Source organism: Balaenoptera musculus, chromosome 17, assembly GCF_009873245.2.
Source record: "Balaenoptera musculus isolate JJ_BM4_2016_0621 chromosome 17, mBalMus1.pri.v3, whole genome shotgun sequence".
NCBI lineage: Eukaryota > Metazoa > Chordata > Mammalia > Artiodactyla > Balaenopteridae > Balaenoptera > Balaenoptera musculus.
The window spans coordinates 6,421,730-6,431,212 of NC_045801.1; the positions used below are offsets into that span (position 1 = coordinate 6,421,730).

Genomic DNA, 9,483 nt, shown 5'->3' on the forward strand with positions numbered 1-9,483 from the left:
TCTCTTGAGGTTCTGTCTTTTTATTTGGAAATTAAGCCCTTCGCAGACTTCCTCATATGTCTCATTGGACAGAATTGGGTTATACAATAGACCAAACACTAGCAGAGAATATGAGATTTCCACAGCAGCTTTAGATCAATGACGATTGATTCTCCAGGGGCTAGGGTGGGACTTCCTTTCCTAAAAATCACTGCACAAATCCTGCCAGTCAGGCCAAGAGTAGAACTTGAGTCCCCCAAGTCCTCCCAGCAGTGACCACAGCATTGGCTCCAGGAACCTAAGTCTGACCGTAAAACAATACCAGCAAACCAACAGCTCAACTTTAATAGCAGTTTTCATTATTCACTAAATTTTTTTTGAGGCCCATGTTTTACTGTACAAATAGGAATAAAGTGTTCATCCCAGTGTGTTTCCCAAAGCCAAACATATCAACAGATCCTCACTCCAGATGAAGGGAAAACAATGGTTTGGAACATGGCTCTTGGCCTCAGTACCATTTCATAGGGGTTTGACTCCACCCTGAGGTTCTCAGCCCCACTCACCATCCAAACCAGACCAACCATCCCCAAGCACAAGCTGTCCTTTCTGAATGGATCCAGGCTGAGTATCAACAGAGGGACATCTGAAGAGCCTGAATCTGGAGTCAAGACTGGCTCAATGCCAGGCTGTGCCACTTATAACCTCCGTGAACTGCAGTTGTTTTGCATAAAGACAGGGAACTCCTTTGGGGCAGGGCCTGTGCCATGATCACTCCTAGCTTCGTGTCATACCAAATGCCTAGTATATGGTTGGGACTCAAATAGATGCATTCGCTCATTTGTCCATTCATTCATTCATCAGTGTTAGGTCCTATCTAGGCAGTGGAGATTAACAGTGAATAAAACAGATGTATCCCATGTCCTCAGAGCATACAGTATAGCTAGCAGTGATACAGACAAGGAAATAAACAGTTACAATGGAGTGCTATAGGTATCTCTATGAGAGGAGGGGGTCCTGCAGGAGCACATAGGAGGGACAGTAGTTAAAAGTCCAAGAAATCCTCATTTATGAGGGGATGTATAATCTGGGGTCCAAGGCATGAGTTGAAGTTAGCTGGGTGAAGAGGACAGGGAAAGAAAGCGCGCCCTGAGGGATGAAATGAAGCCTTGAGAGCAAAGGAGAACATAATGCTTTTGAAGAAGTAGAAGTAATTCAAAATGACTAGAATATAAAGTGCACATGCATTTAGGGTTCAGAATACAGTGGGGAGGTGGCAACTGGTGTTAGAAGTGTTAGGATAGCAAGACATGGAACTAGAGAACCAGACAAAAACCAGATCATAAAGGTCTTTAGAAGCCCTGCAAAAATGTTTGCCCAATATCCCAAAGGCAAGGAAGGGCTTTCAGCAGGGGAAGAAAATGATCACATTTGCATTTTTTAAAATATCCGTTTGGTTGCTGTGTAAAGAATGGATTAGAGGAGGCCAAGACAGGTGATGTGAAGATTAATTAAAAGGCTATTAAAGTTGTCCAGGCTAGAAATGCTGGAATAAAACTATAATATGGAAATGATATTAACGGACCCATCTATCTCACGTGCGTGTTTATTCATTCATTCTCATTCGTTGCCTAGCTCACTCATTCAACCGTGGTTTACTGAACCCTCCTCAAATGCACCTCACTCCCTACTACAGGGACGGAGAGGCCCCCGTCCTGCCATCAAGGGTTATCGTCCAGTGGAGGAGAGACCAGTAACCAACCATTGCGTTCACGTGATAAGCGTTGAGGGTAGGGTGGTAATGTGAATGTTTGGTTTGCTGGTTTGTTTTTTGCTCATCTAGGTTGCCTTTCCCCTTTCTCTGGAGAACAGAAGCTTTCTTTCCTGTGGGAAACCCATCATGTGTGGTCTGGGTGAAAATAAGCAAGCAAATCTGTTCCCTGACTGCCAAGGGTACTGAAGTTTGGACGTATAAATCTACCAGGGACAACCGAGTCCCCATGAGATATAGCGTATATACACTGAAAAAGAGAGGGTGTCTCTTCTTCAGGGTTGTGACTTGTAAAGACAATGAAGACCCAGTGTTGCCAAGGGCCAACTTGCCTCCCCCTCAAAGGTCTGGTGAGACTGAAGTTGGGGTAAGCAGAGCTAAAAGGTAGAGAGAGAGGAAGAACATTAACGTCCTAATTGTAACATTTAAACCATAAAATCATCTCCATCATCTCCTTATCCTAGTTACATAAGCCAACATTTTCCTCCTTCTGACTATACAAGTTTGAGTCAGGTTTCTGTCACTTACATCCAAAAGGATCCTAATATAAATAGATTCATGAGAATACAGAGCAAGAGGGATATACAATTGTTTGTAGAAAAATAAGTTTCCTAGAACTCAACCTTGACCTGGTAAGAGTGATAAGAGTGCGTCAACCAGGTGGAAGGAGTAGAAGAAGAAGATATTGCAGGCACAGAGGAATGGACAGAACCTGAAAGCATGAAAGAACAGGGAATATCCAGGGAACCACAGGTATTTTAATACTGTAGACCACATGAGTGTCTATGGGCAAGTGCATAACTGTCATAGGTTGCTGGGGAGGGGAGGATGGAGCCTTAGGGAAGGTCCAGAGGTGCCTCCTCCTTCTCCTGCATCCACACCTCCCAAAACTCATATATACCCGGACCGGGGAAATGTTTGCTCTAAGCTGTTCTTATTTGATATGTACTTTAGGATCATCTGGGTGTATTGTCCTCTCATCCTTTTACCCACAATCTGTTTTTACGTCCTGAAGCCTTGCTTATGGCATCCCCTAGATTTTCAACTTTCCTTACTTTTCCTATTCTCTGAAATCCTTTAGGACTTAACTTTGAGAAGCTCCTCTTGATTTTACCAGGTGGAATTTGTGCCTCTTCCCCTGAGCTCCCACACCCTTGGCGTGTGCCTCTTTTAAGCACTTAGTTCATCCTACATCCTATGAAACTAATTTTTGAATAGCCCCAGTCTGGTGAGCTCTTTGAGAGCAAGGACCTTTACTTATTCATCTTTGAGGAACCTAGCACAGTGCCTGGCCACAAGAGTTGTCAAATACATGTTTTGAAAAATGTTATAAGTGCCAGCAATACAATCTTAAATCAGTTAAAAGTGTTTCGGTGTGAGCTCAATAGCAACACCAAAGATGAAAATCCAAAGCCGAAGAACATATTTGAATTTTCTAGGTTGGGAAATAGTTACAAATCTTCAACTTCTGAAGCTTTTCATTAAACAAGAGGAAAGAAGTGTGAGACCAGTTCTGCTTACAATATTTTAGCTTGACAGTTTCTGGGCTCAGTTGGACTCCATGAAGGAATTTAAATAATGGAAAGAGCCCACCCACAACGTCTCTTGGAGCAAGAAGAGAAGTGGGGGAGCCTGACCATCTCACTTCTGGAATTTGGGGACGATTTTTAAAGTGCCAAACAGTCAGGCTGAAAGGGAGAAAATCCAGTCATCCTGCTGCAGACCTGCAATAATACCTCTGGGTCCTTGGCATCGTAAAGACCATCATTTGAAAGCTCAGGTAATTTTTCATCTTTCATACGGATGTTATAGTATCAAGCAGACTGAATTTATGGAAGATATTTCTGCCAACATGGCTATTCGCTGACCATTCAGAAGGAAGAAAATGTGAACTGGATTCCTTGAGCGTAAAGGAGTTTGAAAATGCACTTCTTTAAGCCAAAGCACAAGACCTTATGAACTAGAACTCAGGTTTTACAAATAATGTCCAAAAAACTTTCACACCAATGTAGACGATGCTTAATATGGCAAATTTAAGTTTAAAATAATGATTCTAGTGCATCTAGCATTGGAGACCAACTACACATGCACACACACACACACGTGTGCATATATGTGTGTGCGTATGTGTTTATGTACATTTGTTTTGCAGGAGAATAACAATGTATTAAGCCACAGTATAGACTGCATTTTAGCAAACAGAATCCTTATGTTTCTTACCCAGGACATTCTTGAGATACAGGACAAGCCACTGTAATAATGAGAAGATTTATGACCCAAGACTCTTTCAGTTGCAAATGGCAGAAATCCTGAGCCAAAATGACTTAAGTGATTATGTCATGTAACTGACTCTTCCAAAAGATTATTTTCAGGCATAGCGTGATCTGGGACAGGACCGGGTCACCTTCTCTTCACCTCTCAGCCCTGCCACCCTCCACGTCGGTCAGTTCCTTCCTCTGACAAGGGCTCCCCTTTAGACACAGGAAGGCTACGGCAGCTTCAGATCTGGCAAGCTCTCAAATTAAGTCCTGCAGATAAACAGTGATTTCCTTTTCCAGAAATCTATGCAAAATTTTGTTGTCTCTGACTGTTATCACGTGCTCATCCTTGAGTCTGACAAAGTGACCAGGGAAAAGTAATGCCCAGCTGTGCTTGGGCCCCAGAGCTAGGGAGTCAAGCCCCACCCACTCCACTGGAATCAAGGATCCTGGGTGACCAAAGTCAATGGCTGCCAAGGTCACTGTGACAGAGCATGGAATTAGCATAAGTAGAGGCGGGGGGGTCCTTGACACTTGTCTGCCATGCTGGCCGCCCCTCCTGCTGATAGGCTCACTCTGTGATTAGATAAATATCATGAATTAGCCATAAACCAATGACTGTTCTGTACGCGACATTCAACTCCATGTTGAATGGAGAGATCTAGAGAGATCTTAGGGGGTGCTCTACCGACTATGCCCCACCCCCATAATACATAACGTTGGCATTAAGCAAGGCAAAAATAAACACTGGGGGAAAAGTAAATCTTTTTTTATTTCATTAATATTTGTTAAATACATGCCACATTACAGATGCTGATAATACAGAAGTGAATAATAAAACTGCTATCATAACGTTGTATATAATTTAGAACAGGCATAGGCGAGAGCAACGGTATCATTTGTTGTGGGAAGAGCAATGAACAAAGGCAGGGAGGCTTCTTTGTCTTCTCCTCCCCCCTTTGCCTTACTTCTCCATAACCTACACTTCTCATTCTTCCCCAGTTCAAAAGTAGAATACTTTACTTATATGAATGGCTATAAATAGATACTAAAGGCAAAAGAGAAAGGGACTGTGGAAGAGCCTGGGATGGATGCCTGATCCCAGCCCACCCAGCCAGAAGGCTCTGCTTTGTGTTAATTGAATAGCAGCCACCCTGTACTGCCCACCCATAAGTCTGGTTATGCTTATGAAAGGTTTAATTTCTTATCCTTATGAAGCTTTGATTTCAACATGCAAAAAAAAAAAAAAAATTCCTCAAAACGGGGAAAAAAGGCTACCCTAAAGGCAAAAATCACGTTAACTAATTGCTATGTGGTAGAACAATTAAACAAATGTACAGAGATTGAGAGCAAAAAACACACTGACACACACACATTTATCCACTACAAAAATATATCATTTTGCACACGCTATGTGCAGGCGCTGGGTGAGGCAACATTCTGTTGACAAGCAGCACACTTGCCAATTAGCACAGCATAAGTCAGAGCTACTTGTTATCGACGTGGAAAGCACTGAATAGAAGTATGTTTAGTGTACCCAAGAGTTTTGGGGGGGGGAGGCAGCAGCTTCTTGGGGAGGGGAGACTGAGAGATTTTCAGGGGAAAAGATGTCCTGGGTTGGGTTTTCAAGGATGATCGCAAATCTCACCCTGAGAAGTGGGAGGGGGAGAAACGTAGGTGTAAGTGTGTGAAACAGAAGAATGCGGTGTCCGTGGGGTGGTGAGGGACTCCGTGTTGACCGATCACCTCGATTAACAGCATGCAAGTGAAGCGGACAGAGAATTATACATACTGAAGGCCTGGGCTCTTATTAAGGGCTGAGCCGGCCAGGCAGTGCCGCAATGGCGGCCCCTCACTGAGAATCCAGCTTCTACAGGGGCCGTGACTAACACTGCTAATACACTGTTTATCAACATGCTGTGGAGAGAGGTATTTTGATAAGGCATTTAGGGGACCAGTGGAGAGTGAACCCTCCCCAGAGATCTTGAAACCCCAGATGGTCACTAAATAGTCTTCCCAGGAGAATAAAATCGGGTCCCTGTAGAGAGTGCAAGTCAGGTTGGGCTGAATTTTCAGTGCCTGAGCCAAACGGTCTGAGTGCAGCACCTGGTAGGCTGGCCTCCTTCTCCACCTTTCCTGGATACAAGACTCAGCCTTTTGCCAATATTGCTTAATAAGAAGAAGAATTAGTAGTAGTAGTAGTAGTAGTAGTAGTAGTAGTAGTAGTAAGCAACTCTATTGCTTAACAATTGTGAAGCATATATTCAATAAATTTCAACTTGGAGTGGGCACCAAGTTACAAATCTGCACGTAGGTGGACCTGGTCTTGGTCTAGCCTTTCTGCGTAAGACAAAAGCTCACTGCTTTCATCTCACGGACTGGTCCATCCTCACGAGTCACTGCTAGGAAGTGCGTCAAATAGACTACTTTTTCAAAATGAGGAAACTGAGGTCCAGAGAGAGGAAGTGAATTTCCCATGTCACAGAGCTAAAAGCATCAGCTCTAACACTTGGACCCTTCTTTGCCGATCCAATCAGAGACACTTCTCGTTCTCTCACCCACAGCCCCTCACCCCATGCCTCATTCTTCTTCCGTCAAAAGACACAAATTATCCTGAACTTTCCTTCCTTGTAGAGCGACTGTGAGCATTCCATGTGGCAGCCTGGTGGACAATCCCTAAGTTCCTGTGCTAACAACTAGCCATGAGGCTGCCTGAAAACTGGATTTATGAAAGGACACGGAAACCAGCATCAGCATTTGCGTTACTGGCTGGCTTTCTCCTTGGGGATTCACAACGCTGATGCCGGTTATGGTGATGAATGAGTTAATAATGAAGATGAAGGTTTCTGGGTGTCTGAGCAGAGGGTAGCTCTCCACTAAAATGGATTAGCCTTGTCCGGCGGGTGTGGCCCTGAGGGGAACCCTGCTTTATGCTCCTCCGGGGACCTTGTTTAGCACCGACCACCTTGTCATAAGGATCTGTTGTTAAAGGAAAAGCAATTTTGGCTGCCTGCTCAGAAACGCTGACCACTCTGGCTGCCTGGTGATTTCAAGTTTGCAGAGCGGGTCCTGCCCCAGAGAAGGGAGAACAGAGGGGAGACAGAAGTCTGGCTTCTCTGCTTCCTCCAGAGCCAAAGGGGTGTGTGACCTGGGAGAAATCACCTCCCTCTGAGCCTCAGTTTCCTCACATACGAATCAGAGTATAGGACTAGGTGATCCTTATAGAAAGACTATCTATGATCCTATTACTTAAGCCACTATGTAAACTGTCAGTAATGACAACTCACCATCACCTCCACGAGTATTAGCTGTTAAAATGGAGCCAAAGCCAATAAAACACAAAAAATCAAAATAAAAAAAATGGAGCCAAAGCCTTCAGCAAAAGACTGAGTTTCCCAGTTTGACACAGTGAGAATTATCTGAGTTCAGAATGTTAAAATCTCCAAGTTTCAGGGACTGAAACTTTTTCTTTTTTTTTTTTTAAGAGACTAAATAGACTTATCCGTCATTCCAACTGACAAGCTGCAGAGAACGACAATCAGACAAACGTTCCACCAGGTATCCGAGGCCCTCCTCGGCTCAGCAGAATCACAGACTCCAGCTCCACATCACTGTCTGGCTTAGGTTTCTTCCTCTTCTTCTTCCTCTTCCTCCTCTTCCTCCTCCTCGTCGTCCTCATCCGAGCTGAAGGTGCCGTCGGGCAGGCTATAGACGCGGACGACCTGCTTGTTGGGGTCCCTGAGGTTGAGGTACTTGCCCTCCTCCAGCTTCATGCAGGTGTCGATGACGCAGCACAGGATGCCCCAGGTGTTCTCCACGTGTGGGTTGATCCGGTTGGCAAACTCACTGGGCTTGAGCTGCTGGGTGCCCAGGATGACATGGCATGAGGAGTCTTTCACGTGGTACCAGGACACGTAACCAAGTTTGAGGTACTCGGATCCAGCCAGCAAAGCACAGCAGGTCCAGCGGGCCAACTTGTAGCTGTTGTTCTTCAGCTCGGTGGCAATGGTGGCCCCTCACTGAGAATCCAGCTTCTGACGGCAGTCAACGCCATTACAGTGCCTGGAGTCCCACTCGTTGAGGGTCTTGATGCTGGTGAAGGACACCTCCCCGTTGGCGCCGGTCGTGGCACCGCTGTGCTCACGGAGGACGATGAGGTCAGTGTCATCTCCGCACTTCCACCTGTGATAACGGGATACCACAGAGGCGATCTCATTCTTATCCATGCCGTCCTCCACAAACGGGTTTGGGGTGGGGAAGTTGCATCTTTCCTTCCCCATCCTCAAGTACCGTGGGGAGAAGTGGTGGTTGATGTAGGTCGCTTCCATGGCCAGGTTGCGGGGCGAGTTGAAGGAGTTACCTTCATCTTGAGGGGGCCCGTTGGCTGTCTCACTCACCGTCAGGAGGTCAAAGTCACAGTTTTGTCCCTCTTGTCAAAGAAGAGCTTGGACCCGACTCTCTGGACGACCGTGTCCCAGGAATACACAGAGCGGGTGCAGCTCGTCAGTGTGGCCAGAATGGCGTCGGTGGCAAAACGTTCCCCTGCGTCTTTGCCAGCTTCCAGATGACGGGGTCGTCCCTGGTGGCGCAGTGGTTAAGAATCCGCCTGCCCATGCAGGGGACACGGGTTCGAGCCCTGGTCTGGGAAGATCCCACGTGCTGCGGAGCAACTAAGCTCGTGTGCCACAACTACTGAGCCTGTGCTCTAGAGCCTGCGAGCCACAACTACTGAGCCTACATGCTGTAACTACTGAAGCCCGCATGCCTAGAGCCCGTGCTCCGCTACAAGAGAAGCCACTGCAATGAGAAGCCCGCACACCGAAACGAAGAGTAGCCCCTGCTCGCCGCAACTAGAGAAAGCCCGCGCGCAGCTACGAAGACCCAACGCAGCCAAAGATAAATAACTAAATAAATGTATTTATTTTTTTTAAATCTCTAAGTTTCAGGGGCCACCCCAGATGGAAAGAACTATAATCTACAGGAAGAGGCCTAGGGGTCCCTCAACAAACAAACACCTTAGGGGATTCTCCTGATCACGCGAGTCGGGAGACAGTGGGAGAGAGGAATGTAGCCTTGATGGTGGTGTGCGGAATCTGTAGGTTCCAGACCCACGGTTCTCGAGCTTGGGAGCATGGGAAGCACCAGGAGCTTTACCTTCCCTGCCACTCTGATGCCATTTCCAGAAATTCGGATTAAGTTGGAATGGGATTTTGTTTGGGGGTGTTGGGGGTTTTAAGGACTCCCCAAGCGACGTTCATATGCAGCCAGAGTCAAGAACCTCCGCCCCAAACTCAAACTGCTTGTTAACCCTACGTCCTCCATGCTTCTCCTCCACCACCAAGGGGGTAAGCGGAAATCCAAACAAGCTCCGATGCTCCTGCCAGGGCTCTGCTGAGCCATCTGGCGCCTGGTAGAGACAAGGGAGACCAGAGGACCAAGTTCCACCACACAGCAGCATGGGAGCAAGAGATGGGAGGC

General features: G+C 46.3%; 1 pseudogene; it reads right to left on the reverse strand.

The window, feature by feature from the left end:
* Positions 1 to 7,560: 7,560 nt before the first annotated feature.
* Positions 7,561 to 9,182, reverse strand: LOC118883788 (annotated as a pseudogene).
* Positions 9,183 to 9,483: the final 301 nt, after the last annotated feature.